General features: G+C 41.8%; 1 long non-coding RNA gene across 2 annotated transcripts in view; it reads left to right on the top strand.

The window, feature by feature from the left end:
* Positions 1-13223: 13223 nt before the first annotated feature.
* The window catches only part of LOC139035919 (uncharacterized), a 30226-nt gene continuing 23017 nt past the window's right edge, over positions 13224-20432 (top strand). For both annotated transcript variants that reach the window (XR_011488570.1, XR_011488571.1), the window contains exon 1: positions 13224-13404. This is a non-coding gene — a long non-coding RNA (uncharacterized lncRNA). The remainder of the gene's footprint in view (positions 13405-20432) is intronic.

The following is a 20432-nucleotide window of genomic DNA, read 5'->3' as shown; positions in this document are numbered from 1 at the left end:
CCATGGACTACAACCTACCAGGCTCCTCTGTCCATGGAATTCTCCAGGCAAGAATACTGGACTGGGTAACCATTCCCTTCTCCAGGGGATCCTCCCGATCTAGAGAGAGAACCCAGGTCTCCCGCATTGCAGGCAGATTCTTAACCATCTGAGCGGGCAGGGTATCACCCAACACACTAGTTACTGGCATAAAATAAGTACTCAATAAGTGTTTGTGCTATTATTTGGATCATATGTTAAAAAGAGACAAAATGGCTAATTTCATTCATGGAATCACTTTCACAAATTTTGAAGCTAAAATACAAGTACAGTTCCCTCAATCTTTATCAACTAAAGCCAATAAAATGTTTGGAAGTCATCCCCTTAAGACTTTGCTACTGTTTGTGTGTGTGTGTAATCACGAAGTATTATTTTTAAAAATCGCCAAACTCTTACTGAGAAGCAGAGAAATATCAGGTGGGATCCTGAGCTCAAATTCTCTCCTCTTGAAAATGATAAGGAGAGCTAACAAAGGAAGACTTAATTACCCCCTGAGGTATTAGCCCCAACCCCATGACCTATGGGCTCAGACCTATGTACTTGTGAGGATTTATTTTGCCTGGTTGGGGAGGTCTAATAGGCCCAGCTCTCCTCAAATATCTCCCAAATATGAGAAAACCCACTATTAATAGTTTTAGTCTCACCTCACAAGTGAGAGAAATGCACAAAGGAGAGTACAGACTTGGGTGAAAACTGTTGAAAGCACACATTCTCCCCAGGAAAAAAAAAAAAAGAAGAGTGAACTTTGACATAAAATGTTGCATGTAACTTACAGGAGTAAGCAGAACTGGAGCCCATCAATGGACCTCAGTTAAGAATCTTTGACTTACTGTTATTTTAAACAAATATTCATTGAGCACTGATCCTGAGGCACTGTGTTAGACACTTTTATGTCTTCACGTCTTGTCTTTAGATCTCAAAACATTCCTTCCTTTTAGATACTATTGTGTCCATTTTACAATAAGGAAACTGAAACAAAGAAATGTTAAATGACCTGCCCAGTTGTAGATTTTAAGAGTAGTTCTGCCATGTAGTGCCTGTATGAACTTAGGTCAGATCAGTTGTTCTTACTCTTATCCTTGTTTTTCTACTCTATAAGATTGGTAGTAAAGTGATTACTTTACTAATAAAGCAAGTAAAACTTTACTTACTTTAAGTACTATATAGTAATATTTATTGCTGACAATTGTGTATACTAAATCATATGTACAAACCTAATTGTTGCATGGCTTAGATGAGATCACACAGTGAAATATTTTGCACAGATTCTGGAACGCCTAAAATGCATAATAAATCATTACATTAAAGAAAGAAAGAAATCACCTGATTATTGGAATGAGCCCCACCAACTTGTATGTCAGCTGGAGAAAGTTGTGCCATACCAATCAAAGACTTTTTGGTTGCAAGGAATAAAAATCTACTCAAAGTAGCCCAAGGAAGGAGGGTTATTTAATGAACAATTTACTCAACATTAGAGTGTCACACTCTGTCAAGACATGAGGACATCTTAGGGAATTTCATGTAATCTTAGGTCAAGAAGTCCAGCCAGACCTCCTGGACTGGAGTTGGAATCTGGGCTTTGAAAAATAGCCCTTCTATTTTTTTAAGACCTACACAGTCTTTCTCATATTTTCTCATGCCTTCACTTCTTTTTTTGTATCTGCTCCACTTTTCCATTTCTCTCCCTGTGTTTTTTCTCTGGGTGCTCATTTTGGACATGGCCCAATATAGCTATCTTAGGCCTAATCTCCATGTTCTCCCCACTCAAGTATTTACACCAACTAGAATCCTCCTCTCTGTGGCTGAAAACATCTAAAGAAAAGGATCTTGCTGGCTTACCCAGAATATGGTTCCCCTTGGGGTCAGATCATTTTAATCAGCTGAAGCCATAGGACTATGAGAATGCAGACTCTCAAGTGTGCAAACATGAGAACCCAGCCCCACTCGTTTCAGGTCATGGTGGAGTAGCATTTTGGAAAGTGGATTTGCTGCATGTCCTGGTCTCAAGGAAGAAGGGGGGATGAACTGATTTTGATCTCTTGCAAAAGTATTCCCACCATGGAAAAGAAAACTAAAAGTCATGTCTACTCAAAAGGTACATGTTCCTTTAATTTTTTTTTTTTTAAAGGGCAACATATAAAGTCCTGGTTTCACAATGTGTCCAGGTCTTTAGGGAAACACGTCCAACAGTGGTTTGTTCTTGTTTCATATTTGTTTTATTTTATTTGGCAGCAAAATGAAGATCATGTTTCGAATAAAAGCCCAGTTCTGTCCCTTATACGTTTCATTAAGCATTATATGCTGTTCCTGTTGTCTCTTTCCAGGCATGCCCAAGCATGTTTTACAGACTCCCTTTGTAAGAATATTTTGGTTGTAGGATTTGAGGAAGATAAAAGTCACTCATCAACTCATTATTTATATGAATAAATTAATAAAATTGCTTTTTCTTGATGCTATTTGGAAAAAGCTGCTGGGAAACCTATAACTGAACTATGCTTATGGAGAACAGGAAGTAGAGAGAAAAGAGGAGATTGTGGAGACAGGAGTCTGAGCGCAGGCTCTGTGTCTCCCACAGGAGCTGTGTGTCCTTAGGCAAATTAATCTTTCTGGGCCTCAGCTTCCCCTCATCATATAGAGGTGATACTGCCTTGAGCTTGAGTTTATAAGTTTGTTTGAGGACACAATGAGATAAAAGTGATATATTCTCATGAAAGTACTTTCATGATTTGATTATGCTTCAAAATATGGAAGCTTCTAATTTAAAGAATAAAAATTGCCTTGCCTGAGCCCAGACAACTGAGCAGAGCTTTTCCCCTCATCCTGTGTCTCCCTTCAGCAGTTCTCAGGGCCTTAAAAGCAGATGGATCCAGACCCTTAGTACTAACTCTTCCCTGTTCAGTTCCCCACTAGCTTGTGGTAACATTCTGTCTTATGTGGCTTCCTGATGGTTCTTGGATGAGTCTCTCCAAAGGTGCATGTTCGCCTCTGATGGTCATTTAAAAATTCAGTCAGTCAACATACATCAGCCTGTGTGTTCATCACGCATTGGAGTAGGCTGTGATTTTATAATAAAACAATAGCAAGAATATACCAGGTGGTCTTCTAAGCACTTCCATCAATAACCTCATCTGACAGGCACCACGGACCCCAGAAGTATATATTATTATTATTTCCCTGTTTAGTAAATTAAGAACTGAGGCAGAGAGAAGTTAAGTGATTTTTCAAAGGTTAAACAGTTTGTTATAGAATCAGGCTGTGCATCCAAAAGATAACTAGAACCTCCTCCCTGACTCCAACGGGCTTCTAATTCACTAGGAGGTTTGTATTTCACATCCCACAAACCATAACGTAAATGACACACCCCAGTCTAGTGCTGTGGGCAGAGGGAACTCAGATGTGGGCTTACTGACTTATGCCTATTTCTATGAGGGGGACTTGAATCTTAGGTCTTGAACCAAGCTGATCAATCCCTCTTGTCACCATCCACCCGGGATTTTAGATGAAATTCCACCATAGTTTTCAGTAGCCACATTAGCCTAGGTCGTAGTAGATTGAAGGAGAAAAACAATCACAGTTGAGTGGTCACATACTCAATGCTTGATCATACCACCAACTATTCACCATCCAGCTTAGCCTCCACCATTCACTTTCCCCAGGCAACTCATAAAAGCCAAGACCATAGAGATCATCTAGCTCAACAATAGCAAATAGACTTCACTTCATGTGCCAACTCCAATCCACTGAAGGTTGGTGCTGGAACATCAGATGTAAAGAAATCCTGAGGCTGTCAGGGGTTAAAGGAAAAACTGCCTCAATTGATTCGTGATGTCTGATATGGGCCCAGGAGCAGAGTATTAAGGCATGCATGCAACGTGTATACCAAAATGAATCGAATCCAACATGTTTGTGTTACAGAGGAGGAAATAGGACTCAGGAAGGAAAAGTGGAATGACTTTCTTGCGCTCTATTCATAAGATGTCCTGTCAAGTGACAATTGGTGCCCACAGGATCAGCACCAGAACCCAGCAAGCAAATTATGTTGTGCTTAGAACAGTATTTGTGTTAAGTGTATTTCATTCTAATTCCTTAAATGCTGATGGTCCGTGTAATGTAACTCTGTTCATCAGAATATCTGATTATCTAGAGCATTCCCTGACTCCGCTGAGCAATAGCAAATAACCCTCCCCCAGGCAAGGAGCAATTTGTTCCCAACAAAAAGGAAAAAGTCAGGTCAAGGTCTTCCTCCGTTCTCTAAAGGGCCAGCGACAAAGGTTTATGTAGGGATACTCTGCTCATCTGACCCGGGCTTGTCAGTAAAATCTGACAAAATAAAACAGACTTGAAGGAATGATGGCTCTCTAAACAGTAAGTTCAGCTAAGTTAAAACCTGGTGGCTGGGTTTCATCATTTCTAAACATTCCTGAAGTATGAGCTAATTAAGGTGTGATCCCCAAGGGAGATGTAGGAATAAGGTAGAGAGAAGGAAAGAAGGGTAGGCAAGCAGGGGAACTCCATTCCCAAAGGTTTTCTGGTGAAAAGGAGGGGGGTCCCTTGGTGGGGAATGAGATCAACTTCATTAGAGCGTGAAGTTTTGGGAGAAATTAAGCTGCTAACGCACCATGATGAAAACGGAGCTTGGACTTTGCAGTCAAATGGACTCCCAATCCAATCCCAATTCTACTCCTTAATGGCAAACACAGTGCGCAACCTCTCAGAGCCTTGATTCCCTCGGCATACATCTTTCAAGATGGTATAAACGTGATTGAAATCATGTGGCACACACCAGTGCCTGGAATTTAGTAGGGACTTGATGAAGGGCCAAGTAACTAATCAACATGCTGACTTGCGCTATTTTGCAGGGAAAACAATACATATGGCAATACTGCACCAGGAATGAGGAGCCTGAGATCTGGTCCCAGTTCTGCTACAAACCAGCACTAGGACCTTGAACACTCTGCCTTGTACATTCGTGGTTGTTGTTTAGTCACTAAATCGTGTGCAACTCTTTGTGACCCCCGTGGACTCTAGCCTGCCAGGCTCCCCTGTACTTGTGATTTCACAGGCAAGAATACTAGAATGGGTTGCCATTTCCTTTTTTAGGGGATCTTCCTGACCCAGGGATGGAACCCGGGTCTCCTGCATTGGCAGACGGATGCTTTACCACTGAGCCACCTGGGAAGCCCTAAGCACTAAATAAATATCTGCAGAATAAATAAATGAATGAAGACAAAAATCCAAGAGGAGTTTTACATACTTGTTGGGCCTCAATTTTCTCATCTATGGAAAGAAGACTGACTGCTCAGATCCCTTTTAGCAATAATGTGCTTTCAACCTTTGTATTTCTCACAGATGCTCAAGTCAACTATGAGTTGCGTACAGTCCTGGCCATGAGACGGAAGTCCCAGGGAAGATCACAAAATACAGCACTTGACCTCAGCAGGCCCTGGGCTAAGTCACCCCTAAAGATTTGACCCTGACCACCCGGGGATCCTGTAAGTCTCCTCTTCTCCCTGTAGTTGACTCCGAGCAAATGAAAGCAGATTTCCAAACAAGGGATAACCGAGTGTGAAAATGAGACCAGGGGAGGCATTCCAGCCTCTGTTTGTTCATATTATTTGCTGTCACCAGCACTGTTCTCCTTTGCCTATGAATCAGGGATCTGCAAGTGGAGGGCTTAGGCTGCTCGGCCACCATAAAAGTTAGGACATTCCATCCACCCATGTCCCTCATTGCAAACATTCAGGTGGAGAGCCAGCTTGGTAAGCGGGAAGCGAATGGCAGGCAAGGCTTGCTAAGCCATCAGGGCGCCAGCTCGGCTCGGGGACAACCGCACTTCCCCTGGCTTCCTTCTCCCTGGCCACGACTCCCTTGAAGGGTGGGCCTCAGACCCCAGAAGGGGACAAAGGCTCTCAGGAGCAGGGAGACAAAAACATTCACAAGATGAGGAGTTCAAAAGGAAACAGCACAAGCTGGAAGTAATTGATGTATCTTTAATGTTTCAAATATGCCTGCTTTTGTTTATTTTTTTAATCTCAACAAGTCACAGACACTGAATGGTAAATCAGATCTCTGCACCTCCCCCGCTTTGGCCCTCCAGCTTTAGAGGCGCTTTTACACAGCTTTAAAGATAAAACTTCAGAAGGCTCTAGCTTTTTGCCCAGGAGGCAAGGAAAGCAGCCCATCTGACTGGGAGAGGAAAGGGGCAAAGGAAGGCTGCTCGAGCTCCCTGAAAATGAGGTTGGAACCAGGAAGTGGAGTCTGTGGGAACCGATCAGAGCAAGAAGGCAGGAGAGCATAGAATTCCAGGGGCTGGCTTGTTATTGATGTTGTACTGATAGAAAATCACTAGAAGTCTCTAAGCAGAGTATGGACAGTAGAAATATTCCCCTGATGAAAGCTGTTTCTAGTATCTTTTCTTGCTCAAAATTAAAGCAAGTGGTACAAAGGGCACCCTGACCTACCTGTAGAGCAAATTCAGATTTTGAAATCACAAGGTTGGGAGTAGGTTGTTATTTTTCTAACCTGTTTTACTCGAATCACAAGAATGCTTTCAGTGCTATTGATGCCCCTGAGTTATGTATTCATCTACTCAATAATTATTAAATATCTCCTATGTGATCATCTCTCTGGGAGAGACAAGAGAGGAAGAAATTTATACCCGCATCAACATAAGTACATAAAGATGTGCTAAAGAGAAAAATGGCACAATTAATTTTCCAAGGAGCAGTTTAGATGCTGTACAATATAAGCAATCTGTTGAAGAAAACCCTGAGAGTTGGAGTGGTCTGGAGAGGGTAGGTAGATACTGGGTGGTGAGGGGTGCAAGAGAAATTCTAGCCCAAGGGAAGAGATGGGCAAAGATTGGGAGGGAGGCATGAGCAAGGTGTTTGAAGGCCTATGGGGATGCGACACTGGCCTATCTGAGATAGAGGTATTCAAAACCCTTCTGTAAACAAAGAGTCCCTGCTGATCTTTGAGACAAGGTTTCACCACTTTAATTGGTGATTTGAGAAGGTGTACCTGGCAGCAATGTTTGGAATGGTCAGAAGTAAGAGAATCGAGGAAAGAGAGGTCAGCTGAGGGTCATGCTGGTGTTGCAAGATGGCTGAGTCAGACACAAGCTAGCATAATAGTGGGTTCCCATTGGCCCTTTCATATATTCCAGGGCCCAGCCAGCTGTCCAAAGCTATCCAAAGAGCAAATTGGACATCCATGCTCCGAATCCACAGGCATGCCAGGAAATGAATATTTTTGGTGCCTAAGAGGGGCCTGGATAATAGAACAAAACCCCAGGAAAGTGCACTTCCCATCTGCAGCCCACATCTCCAGCAGCCAGCCCACCACTGTGGAAAGGGGGATTAATGAGCTGCAGACCATCTAAGGCCAGGCCTTATACAATTCATTTTTCTTGGAAATGTCTGAGGTCCCATGTGCTGTGCTGTGCTATGCTTAGTTGCTCAGTCATGTCCGACTCTTTGCAACCCCATGCACTGCAGCCCACCAGTCTCCTCTGTCCATGGGGATTCTCCAGGCAAGAATACTGGAGTGCATTCAGTTCAGTTCAGTTGCTCAGTCATGTCCGACTCTTCTTGGCCCCATAGACTGCAGCACACCAGGCCTCCCTGTCCATCACCAACTCCCAGAGTTTATTCAAACTCATGTCCATTGAGTCAGTGATGCCATCCAACCATCTCATCCTCAGTCATCTCCTTCTCCTCCTGCCTTCAATCTTTCCCAGCATCAGGGTCTTTTCCAGTGAGTCAGTTCTTCACATCAGGTGGCCAAAATATTGGAGTTTCAGCTTCAGCATCAGTCCTTCCAATGAATATTCAGGACTGATTTCCTGTAGGATTGACTGGTTGGATCTCCTTGCAGTCCAAGGGACTCTCAAGAGTCTTCTCCAACACCACAATTCAAAAGCATCAATTCTTCGGTGCTCAGCTTTCTTTATAGTCCAACTCTCACATCCATACATGACTACTGGAAAAACCATAGCTTTGACTAGATGGACCTTTGTTGGCAAAGTAAATGTCTCTGCTTTTTAATAGGCTGTCTAGGCTGGTCATAACTTTTCTTCCAAGGAGCAAGCGTCTTTTAATTTCATGGCTGCAGTCACCATCTGCAGTGATTTTGGAGCCCCCAAAAATAAATTCTGTCACTGTTTCCACTGTTTCCCCATCTATTTGCCATGAAGTGATGGGACCAGATGCCAAGATCTTAGTTTCCTGAATGTTGAGTTTTAAACCAACTTTTTCACTCTCCTCTTTCACTTTCATCAAGAGGCTCTTTAGTTCTTCTTCACTTTCTGCCATAAGGGCGGTGTCATCTGCATATCTGAGGTTATTGATATTTCTCCCGGCAATCTTGATTCCATCTTGTGCTTCATCCAGTTCAGCATTTCTCATGATATACTCTGCATGTAAGTTAAATAAGCAGGGTGACAATATACAGCCTTGACATACTCCTTTCCCAAGTTGGAACCAGTCTGTTGTTCCATGTCCAGTTCTGACTGTTGTTTCTTGACCTGCATACAGATTTCTCAGGAGGCATGTCAGGTGGTCTGGTATTCCCATCTCTTGAAGAACTGTTCTCTTGAAGAACAATTTGTTATGATTCACACAGTCAAAGGCTTTGGCATAGTCAATAAAGCAGAAGTAGATGTTTTTCTGGAACTCTCTTGCTTTTTTGATGATCCAAAGGATGTTAACAATTTGATCTCTGGTTCCTCTGCCTTTTCTAAATCCAGCTTGAACATTTGGAAGTTCACAGTTCACATTCTGTTGCAGCCTGACTTGGAGAATTTTGAGCATTACTTTGCTAGCGTGTGAGATGAGTCCAATTGTGTGGTAGTTTGAACATTCTTTGGCATTGCCTTTCTTTGGGATTGGAATGAAAATTGACCTTTTCCAGTCCTGTGGCCACTGCTGAGTTTTCCAAATGTGCTGGCATATTGAGTGCAGCACTTTAACAGCATCCTTTTGAAATAGCTCAACTGGAATTAGCTGTTCCCTTCTCCAGGGAATCTTCCCAACCCAGGGATCAAACTCAGGTCTCCCGCTTTGCAGGTGAATTCTTTACCACCTGAGCTACTAGGTGAGCCCCTGAGGGCCTCTGCTCCCTCTCTAATCCCATATGCCATCCTAAGTTTATATTTTGACAGGCACACGGTGAGTTGCTTTAGCCAATATCCACTTGAGGATGGAGGAGGTACTTACTTTGGTTCCTCAAGTGGACGGGACATCCATTCCATGTGGCATCCATTAGCCCTGGAGCCCAGCTCTCTGGCACTTTTCACAGGACAGGAAACCAGAAAACAGGGTATCTCTTTTTTTCTTCCCCTTTTTAAAATTTGAAAGCATCAAGAGTTTTTCTCTAATACCCAATTGAATTAAATTTCTGAGTTTAGAAAATTCATAAGAATTTTTATTTGATCTATAAGTGTTCTACTCCAAGAGCATCTTCTGAACTTGGGTTTCTCTTTACAGCTGAGGCCCTTGATTTTATTTTCCTGGATGGCCTGTAATTTATTCTATTATCTAGTAATGTGTTCCCAGGATCCTCTGCTCTGAACCAAAGGTTCCTTGGCTTTCTATATTAAATACAACTCACAGAGTGAGCATCACTTTCTACCAATGAAAAGACAAGATTTTGGGGGGGTGCTGTTATCTTTCTTTCTTACTGAAAATGTTGAAACATAAATGCAAATCCTTTTAATATTTTTACCCAACTGATAAGAAAGTGATTTCCACAAACTATATTAATCCACACCCTTCCGAAACAACTCTATTTAACTCAGTGCCACACACATCACTCCTGTTCCTGATGGTCCTGTATCGTTTGACGTAGTTTCCTACTTCATCCTTATTTTCTAGTCACTAGTAACAGTGGGTGTTTTCTCCCAAATGTCACATCTTAAGAGAGCAACCCAGCAGGGGCTTGGAAGTGTTCTAAAAGGCTTGTTTAACAATCATCCCAAATGGATGTTTGAAAATAAATCTGTTTTTCCTCAAGATGGATCTTGCTCTCCCTCACCCATTCCCCAACTGGGAAACATTCCCAGCTGGGACCCATTCTTATCTTAGCAATAGTTACTATAGACTGCAGGCTCTCTGGGTCACTAGAATGCCCAGAGCTCATCTTTGTTACCCTGACTAATGCTAGCCTATATACCACATCTTTCTCTGCCTGCTTCCCCCACACCAGTCGGTACACAGGAGCCCAGTATTCTGGAGTCAGGTTTGATTCCAGATAGAGAAACTGAGATATAGAAAATATATGGTGGACACCTATGTTTTTGTTGGTGATGGTGGTTAATTGATTGGTTGATTCCTTTGGTCTTCCTTCTTCCTGACTTTCTTTTGGAAAAACATTTTTCTATACATTTCCAGAATTTATGGTTCTGAAGGGGCTAATTCCACTTTAAAGTTCCAGAAGACAGTATATAACCCAGACCTGGCTAGTTCTCTTCCTTCATTTCAGTAACTGATTTAAGAAGTGGGTGTATGAGTCAAGTCAAGCTAAGCCAAAGTGTCATTCTCAGGATTTGGGCTAGTACTCCTAGGAGAGAAATAACTGCGTTTGTTCTGGATGTGAAAACTGATAGCTTGTAAGCATGAGGCTTCTGAGGGCCCTCCTGTTATCGGGAGTACTAAGCTCAGAGAGGAAAGCAGAGATGAAAGGTACATAGACACAGACGTCTAATGGCATTTGAGACCCTAGACTAAGCTGTGCCTGAAGCTGAAACTGCCTGAACTTGTCAACGACATTAGCTACAAGAACTCCTTTTCTTGCTTAAAGCCGTTTGAGCAAAGCTACTCTCCTTGAAGAGCCTTTCCCACTGATGCCTTGGTACTTTGAGCCTACTGTTAATGGAAGGCTTCCTGGTCATAAGAATGTGCTAAAGTCTGGGAATGGATTGATACATCCTTGTTTATCCACTAATTAAGACACAAGATAGAAATATGTAGCTTTTATGAACACTATAACCACTTCCAACTCATCTTAATCAAGATCTTTAGTCTCTTCTTTCCCAAACATGACAAAGTAATGATCAAGTAACAAATTTTACAGATGATTTACCAGTGTGAGGACTAATAATGAAAGGTCCAAATGTGAGGGGCAGTCACATGGGAGCTGTCTGATACACAAAACTGGAGCCCAGTCCCCAAAGACTGTGGACACATTATCTACCACCCAAGTGAAGCACCTCTCTAGAATGGGCCAGTCAGGGTCAGGTAGAAGGACTTCATGAGGCAGTGCTATTTCTGTTTTGTAGACATAAAGACTAAATCTTTCAGTTAATAGGACTGAAATGGAAATTGTGAGCTTTGAAATTAGGCAGACTTGTATTTAACTCTCAAGGTTGTGTGAAATCTCAGAGAAGTTTTCTTAATTTGGTTTCCTCACTCAGAAATGGGAATAAATACTACCTATAGTAGTTGAGGAAATTCAATTAAATTGTGAATCCAAGTACCTTCTCTGGTCACTGGCACATAGTCAACAATCAATAACTGGTAGCCATCCTCAGTATAATTATTGGTAATAATAATAATAAAGGAGGTAGGAGTTTTCTCACTCTTAAATTTCTATTTAAATTTCATGTGTGTGCTATAATTGAGATTTTAGGCCTATAAAACAACATTAAGAATAATTACCAGGGATAGGCTTTGATGTCCTCTTAATCGGTCATATAAGGGGAACAGGAAGAAAGTTTTGATCAATTTTGTTGAGGCCAATTCAAGATACCTTGACTAAGCCAAATTTCTCAAACACTTTTATAGAATTTTGGTGAGCTAACCTTTGCCTATTCTCAATTCAGACAAAACATCACATTTAAAATAATGCTAGCAGATATCTTTAACAGTTGAATTTTATAACCTTTATTAAAAGATAAAAGCTAATACATTCCACTCATTTGTTGGGCTTCTACAAATGGCATTTAAAATGACATGTGTGAGTGCTAAGTCACTTCGGCTGTGTCTGACTCTTTGCGACCCTATGGACTGTAGACCCTAGGCTCTTCTGTCCATGGGATTCTCCAGGCAAGAATACAGGAGTGGGCCGCCATTCCCTTCTCCAGGGGATCTTCCCGATCCAGGGGTTGAAACTGCATTTCCTGAAGCTCTTGCATTGCAGGTGGACTGTTTTTTACTGCTGAGTCACCAGGGAAACTCCTAAAATGATATATGAACTTTAAAAAAAAAGAATTTTGAAAATGTAGTCTAGATTACTCCACTTTGAAAACATAAATGGGAATAAAACAAAAGATAAAACTGAAAATAAAAACTCAAAAACAAATACAACCACAGTTATGAAACCGAAAAAGTAATGTTAATGAATGTAAAAAGAATATACACGTGTTTATAATGATGGTTCATTCAGACCCTGACAACTGGGTTTTAAATGGTTTTACAGGGTCGTGTATCCTTTAATGTCAACCTGGCCTTGGGGTACGAAATGGCAACCCACTACAGTATTTTTGCCTGGAAAACTCCATGGACTGAGGAAGCCGGTGGCCAGCAGTCCATGGGGTCACGAAGAGTCAGACATGACCGAGCTACTGAGCACACATGCACAGACTAGCAATGCTAATTTGGGGGTGGTAACCTCCAAGCTTTACCTCACATAAGCATTACATTCTTGAAAATGGATGTATTTTGCAGCAGATCAAACATGTTTGTGGCAGGCACTGAACTCTTCTGTAGTCTGAATCCCTGCAGGGCTGCCTGAAAGGGTCACTGTAATGGAACTGGAGCTGCCAAGAAATTACTATCACTTCATTCAACCTGTAATTCATTTATTCAATAAGCTTTTCTTTTGTTAACTTTGCTCCCAGCACTGTAGTAAATACCAAGAATTGAATAGCAATAATGGCTTTCAAAAATTGTGTAAGGTACAAATAAATACTTTTCCTTATTGAAACAATAGCAATTTGGATCCTTTGTGAGTGGAAAGAGAAAAGGGGATTCCCCACCCAAGTTGGGAGCTGAGGGGGATAGCTCTTCTGATTTGTTGTGTTTGGGGCTTTTTACCAGGACTCCCACATCAGGGATGTTCTTTGCTACTCCACATAAGCCTAGCCACAGTGACTGCTTCAGGGATGAGTACATGAAAAACACTCTGGTTAATGATAGGTTAAGAATTTTATTGAACATCTTGGGTCACTTTTTTTTCCACAGGACCTGGAAATTAGAGGATGTATCTATTATTGCCAAGTGCTACCACTCCTGTGCATGAAACATGGGACAAAAGCTGACCACAGCAGAAGGCAGAACCAAGGAGTGGAGAGAAACTGAGTCCTAAGAATCCCCTGTGAGCTCTGAATTCAGCTGTGCCTTACCTTGCTCCCTGAACTTCCAAGGTTAGGTAAGCCGCTGAATTGCCTTTTTGTTTAAGCCAGTTTAGGCTAGGATTTTGTTACATGCCAATTAAAGTGACCTAATGATACAGAGCCTGGAGAAGGAAATGGCAACCCACTCCAGTATTCTTGCCTGGAAAATTCCATGCAGCCTAGCGGGCTAGAGTCCGTGGGGTTGCAAAGAGTCAGATGCAACTGAGCGACGGAGCACACACACACCATGATACAGAGATCGGGTATCAAAAACAAACAAACAAAAAAATGTCTACGTCTAAAGGAATTAGCAGTGAGGAAAAGTTTTAGGATCACAGCTGAGAGGCTGAGGCCCAGCACAAAAGCTGGTGGAACCTAGAAATTTCTAGAAGCTGACTCACAGACTCATGGTGCACCTTCAGGTAAAAATAATTAAGCAAACAAATAAAACATCTGATTTCTTCTGTGTGGCCCCATATGTTTGACTGGGGAGTTTCGAGAGAGAGAAACTGGAAAAGTATCAGAATCCAAGATGGTAGCTCTGGCAGGAAAGTGGCACAGAGATTGGGAGTTCTCTTCAGGAAACTAGTTGAGGAGTCAGCCATTTTACAATATCTGCTCTGCTGGGGGAGAGCAATGGGGTAGCTTGCTAAATGTTGAGCAAGGATGCTTGCAAGAACTGCATTATTTAGGGCTTCTGTGACTTCAAATAAGAGGCTTTCCCAAACTTGGGAAGGTGCCTTGAGGGCCAAAAATAAAGGGGTGTGACTCCGCTAGCACACAAGCAGAAAGAACTCAGACAAATGAGGAATTGTAGTTTTATGAAATGGGGACTGTACAAAGCAGATGCATTAGGAATTTAGAACCAGGATAAGACAGTACATTGTTTGTTCAATTCCTGGTAGAAATCCTGCCCCCCAAATTATTTTTAATCGTATATGGCAATTTCTTCACCAAAGAAGAGCTTTGATGCAATGCTAGCATAAAAATCATGGCAAGTACAGCTCAGAAGAATTTTGGAACTCAGAAACTTCCCTCCCAAACCACAGTTAGTCCAGGGCCTGTTCCTGGCAGGAATGGCCTACTCGGGGCTGGTCAGGCAGCAGGGGCAAAAGATCAAATTTTTCTTTACATTAAGAATTTTACATTAGGGTTCTAACATTCTTCTGATTCACGAGTTTTGGAGTATTTGTGACCATTTAACTCTGCTTCTACTGAGTAAACATTAGAAACTATTTAAAAATCAAGACAGAATTAACTCAGTCCAGTACACATTCAAATACCAAGGTCTAAGTCCCTTGGGCAAGACATTTGCCAACTACAGAAATCTAGCGCTCCATCTAGGAAGCCAAAGGAATCAGTCCACACCTTAGCCCCTTTTTATACCATAAGACAGCTCATCTGGGTACCATGTGCTAAGCTATGCTTATAGCAGAAAAACATTTCCAGTACATTCAATCCTTGTTTTATATGGCAAATAAGAGAAGTGGTCTGGCTCTGTGATAAAAAGCACAGTACCCAAAATTAAACAGATGGTTGAGAAAAAGGCAATAGATCAACTCTAGAATAGTGCCTAAGACATAGCAAGGACTTAAAAAATATGAGTGAATGAATAAAGCACAAACTAAGTGAATGAATAAAGGCACAAGCTAATGAATAAATGAATAACTGAACTACTAGACTGATTGGTTGATTGTGCCATTTAAAATGAAACATGAAAGAGAGCTACCTGTAGAATTTTTGGAAGTACAGCAGCATCACAACTGGTCAATAGGACACATATTTTTGGCTCATCCACATAGCACAAGATGAAGGAAACACTGAAGAGGAACGAAATAAAAAGGTGTATTAGCATGATTTCTGCTCCTACTGCTTGTCATCCACTTGAGAAAATAAGTATGCTAAGGAAACAATTGACATTGCAAATTAATTCTTTTTGTGAAATAAGGGGTGCAGAGAGAAAATAGCTTACAAACATTCATACAGGTACTGGGGTTGAAAGCCAGAGAAGACGTCACATACAGCCTCAGTGTGGGTAGAACTTGAATCCGTGCAGAGAAAGAGCAAGGCTTGCCTGGCAGTGAATGTACAATGTGAATACAATCGTGTGACATATTTGGAACCCGAATGACATCTAAATTTCTCGGTCTATATCTCTTGGTCTCTCTGCTCCTGGTTCCTACAATTATCTCTTATCTAGATTTCGGCCTCTGGTTCTGTTTCCAGTCCCATTGTCGGATTCACTGTCCTCGGGGAGCAAGAATCATCCTTTTAAAAGATAAATCTTATCTGTTTTCTCATCTATTTAAACCCTACAGTAGTTCCTCACTGACCTTAAAACAAAGTCCCCACTCTGCCCTCCAGCTACACCCAACCTCTTTCCATTCCCGAGTGTGCTTCGGTGTCTCACCTCTGGGCTTGAGACACGATCTTTCACTCACCAAGAAACCCTTCCCCTGGCTTTCACCTGGCTGACAGGATTCAGCCAGGTAGCTGAAGTCACAGGATTTCAGCCTAGATAGCACTTCCTCAGGAAGGAGTCCCTTGGCCCCAGACTGTCTCTTCTCTTTTCTCACAGCCCCCTGCGCTTTCTCTCATAGAGCCTGTCACACTGCATGATCACATTTAGTGTTCCATTTTGCCTCCAAATTATACGCTCTATGAGAAGAGGGACAAGGCCTGTCCATGCTGCATTCTGTTATCAATGCAAATCAGTGTTTGACACTTGTTAGGTATTCAACGGGCTTCCCTGGTAGCTGAGGTGGGAAAGAATCCGCCTGCAGTGTAGGAGACCCTAGTTCTATTCCTGGGTCAGGAAGATCCCCTGGAGAAGGGATAAGCGACCCACTCCAGGATTCTTGGGCTTCACTGGTGGCTCAGCTGGTAAAGAATCCACCTGCAATGCGGGAGACCTGGGTTTGATCCCTGGGTTGGGAAGATCCCCTGGAGGAAGGCATGGCCACCCACTCCAGTACTATTGCCTGGAGAATCCCATGGATTCTAGACTGGAGCCTAGCAGGCTACAGTCCATGGGGACGCAAAGAGTCAGACATGACTGAGCGACTAAGCGCGGCACAGCGCAGGTATTCCATCAAGTTTTGCTGAATGGATAGACGGAGGGATGGATGGATGAATGAATTTTTTTACAAACAAGTTAGAAGGGGATTGAGGGTGTGGTGGACCTTTAACAATAAGCTTCTGAATTTTACCTTCAAAGCAACTAATTATCAAATAATTTGGAGTACAAAGTGTGACAAAGCAAGAGCTGATGAAATTTATATTCACAAGAAAAATATAGGTACAATTGATTATACAGGAAGGGAAACTTTGAGAATAAAGGAAAAGAGTCAATGATTTCATTTTACAAAAAGAAAGGGTTTAAGAGAAGGTGGCATGAAATCAAGTGTGGAAATGCTTCTTAGAGGAGTTACTAATATTTGGGGACTTTTAAGATTAAGCTCAACCCAAAGTTGGTCCTCAGAACCAAAGAGCATTCTCCCTCTATGCCACATTATAAACACCAGTACATGCCTCACCCAGGCACACACACACCCATAGAAAAAAGGAAAGGTGAAGTCTTGAAGACAGTTTGTAAACATCCCCTTCCACAGGGGTGAGCCAGTTTCTCGGACTGGGGACAGAGAATGACAAAGATTCATAGAGGAATAGATACACTCAAGCCTGACTCCTCTCAGGGTGGAGCACCAGCAAATATGCAAGCTGGGCCTCAACTTACCCAACCAATAGGGCTGAGCTGGTGCTTCTTCAAAGATTAAAAAAGAAGGAAAAAAAGAAGAAAATTAAAATGTTACCATTGTTCTATTATTCTGTGCATGCTAAGTGCCATGTAGGCAGAGGAGGGACAAAAAGACCAGCCAGTTTGCAAATACTGGAAAGGTCAAAACAGCCCGACCAGCTCTCATGAGTGGTCTTAGAATACACAGCCAGGGTGATTCCTGAACCTCATTCTGTGTTCAGAGTCAAATGTTGTTTGGATTATAATACTCAACTAGGACTAACATGACCCACACTGTTAAGATTACTAAAAGAGTGGAAAATTGCATAACAGAGTATTTTTTTTCTTTAGTCTTCTAGCCTGAGGGTCATAATTTGTAGGGATCACTTAAATACTGATTATTTACTAACCGTTGACAGCTTTTTCAGTTCAGTACAAGATGGAAAAGAAGTCCCAGTGCCTCCTCCGGGAGTGATAAGTTAAGCAGGCAAAGAATCTAACATAATATAGACAAGGTGTGGCTGCAAAGTTATGACAGGGAATCTTTTCAACAAAAATATCAGAACTTACTGTTCAAGAGAGCCATTCTGCAAATCCCTCACTTTGGGGTATAGTACAATTAGTTCAGAGGTATGTCTATTGCTCAAACATTTTTGGAAGGCATCTTCAGACATTGCGACTCGGTGTGGTGTAATGAAAGGAGCGTAAATTTTGAATTCTGACCATTACCAGCTGCATGAGTGTAGTCAAGTTTTCTAAACTGTCAACTCCTTAGATTTTTTTTTTCTCCTATGAAATGGAGATGAGCTACTATACTATGGTTTTAGGGGGATCAATGAAATGATGCTAAAAGCACCAGTCTTAGCCTGCTGGCCATGAAAGGCAGCCATTCCCATGTCATCTAAGTTCAGCCTGAGATAAAAATCAATCTTGTTAGGTAATCATGGAATTTTTTGACTAGCAGCACAATTACTCAGCTTGATTATTTTTACAGGCATTCAACTTAGTTCCCATATTAGTTTTCTAGGGCCGATGTCACCAAGTACCATACACTGGGTGGCTTAAACAACAGAAATCCTCTCACAGCTCTGGAGGCTACGTCCAAACTCAAGGTTTCAGCAGGGCTATGCGCGCTCTCTCTAAAGGCTCTTGGAGAGGATCCTTCCTTGCCTCTTCCTCTCTCTGAATGGTCCCTATTACATTCTGATGCTCTTTGGCTTGTAGATATAGCTCTCCAATCTCTGCGTCCATCATGACTTGGCATCTTCCCTGTGAATCTTTGTCTGTGTGCCTCTTCTCCTTTCCTTATACAAACTTCAGTTAGATAGGACTTAAAGTGAGTCGTTCAGTTGTGTCCAACTCTTTGCAGTTCCATGGACTATAACCAACCAGGCTCTTCTGTCTATGGAATTCTCCAGGCAAGAGTACCAGAGTGGGTTGCCATTTTCGGACAGATTCTTTACCCTTTGAGCCACCAGAGAGACAGATAGAACTTAGGGCCCACCTTAATTCACTATGACCTCTTTAATTATAATTGCAAATACACTATTTCCGTGAAAGATCATATTCTGAGATTCCACGTATATGTGAATTTTAAGAGTTTACTATTCAACCCACAGTGAAAGTGCAAGCATTAGTCGCTTAGTCATGTCCGACTCTTGGCAGCCCCATGAACTGTGTAGTCTGCCAGGCTCCTCTATCCATGGAATTCTTCTGGCAAGAATTCTGTAGTAGGTAGCCGTTCCCTTCTGCAGGGAATCTTCCCAACCCAGGGATCAAACCCAGATCCCCTATATTGCAGGCAGATTCTTTACCATCTGAGCCACCAGGGAAGCCCATTCCATGCCCAAAATCAAACTCTTAAAAAAAAAAAAAATCAAGGAGTTTAACATTCTTGAGGACTTTCAAAATAATCCAATGCAAGGTTTTACAAAAGTTAGCAAAGAAAAAGAGTTTCAGAGATGTTTCAGACGGTGGAAGCTGGCAACTTTATTAAAAAAACATGGCATGGCCACCACTGTGATTAATTTAAGGCCATCATGTCTGACTCTGAATATACATCTCACGATATAAACTTAGACCACCATATAAAAGTTAGACCACTCTTCTGTCCCTTCATGAATGTGGAATGGAGAGTGTACTCACGCTTGTCTATGCTTACCAACTGACATTCATTTCAAAAGGATGAGAGCTATTCACTCAAAAAGAATAAAATAATAATAAAAGAGGTGTCTTCTAAATTTGACCTGGCCAGAAACATCCAGGCTGAGTTACTCTCTTTCCACTTCCAACCTCCAAGCTCTGTGCTACACCCTCTGCATTTGTAGAAATATCATATCCTTCTCTAGATAGGCAGCCTTTATACATCTTTTGACACAAGCAGAGAATCAAGGATATACTCCAGTCTCAGATGAAATCCCTTAATAAAAGAGGGCAGATTTTTGATGGAGACAGATGCCTAAAGAAAACCAAGTTTACCGCAGGGCTCTTGGAAGGAATCCTTCCTTGCCGCTTTCTCACTCTGATGGTCACTAATAATTCTAATGGCTCTTGGTTTGTAGACATAGCTCTCCAATCTCTGTGTTCATCACCACTTGGCATCTTCCATTCTGTATTAGTGAACTTTGACACCAGGCTTACACCTGAAAAACTGATGTAAAGGGGACTTAACCTGGGAAGCAAGGAGTACGTTTGAAAACTCAGATGTGTACAAGAAGCATGGAAGCCTAGGGCTCTAAAGTCAACAACCGGCAAAGGCCAAACAGACAGGCTCCACAAGTGAAGTAAAACTAATTCAGTTCACAGTGAACACACGGGAGACATCCTGTTGAAAGTAATCAGTGGTTTCCTTGCTCCAGCCTGTTGGTGTCTTGCTTCATTTGTAAGAGAAACCCAATATACAAAAGATTTAGATGTAGTACACCAGTTTTTAATGAGGATATTGCAATATAATTGCCAAATAATAAATTGCATATATTTAAAAAGTACCACTTGATAATAAATGTCAGATGAATGGATAAAGAAAATGAGGCATGTACATGCAATGGAACATTACTCCAGCCATAGAAAAAAAGAATGAAATACTGTCATTTGCAACAATGTGGATGGACCTGGAGAGTATTATGCTAAGTGAACTAAGTCAGAAAGAGAAAGACAAATACTGTAGATTTTCTCTTGTATGTGGAATCTAAAAAATAAAGCAAATGAATGTCTATAATAAAATAGAAACAGACACATAACTATAGAGAACAGACTAGGTGTTATGGTGGTAGGGTGGGGGGTGCGGAGGAGAGAAGCTAGGGATTAAGAGATACAAAATACTCTGTA

This window comes from Odocoileus virginianus, chromosome 7, assembly GCF_023699985.2.
Source record: "Odocoileus virginianus isolate 20LAN1187 ecotype Illinois chromosome 7, Ovbor_1.2, whole genome shotgun sequence".
Classification (NCBI taxonomy): domain Eukaryota; kingdom Metazoa; phylum Chordata; class Mammalia; order Artiodactyla; family Cervidae; genus Odocoileus; species Odocoileus virginianus.
Note: the sequence above shows the minus strand (reverse complement) of the source record. Positions and strands in the feature narration are given on the sequence as shown.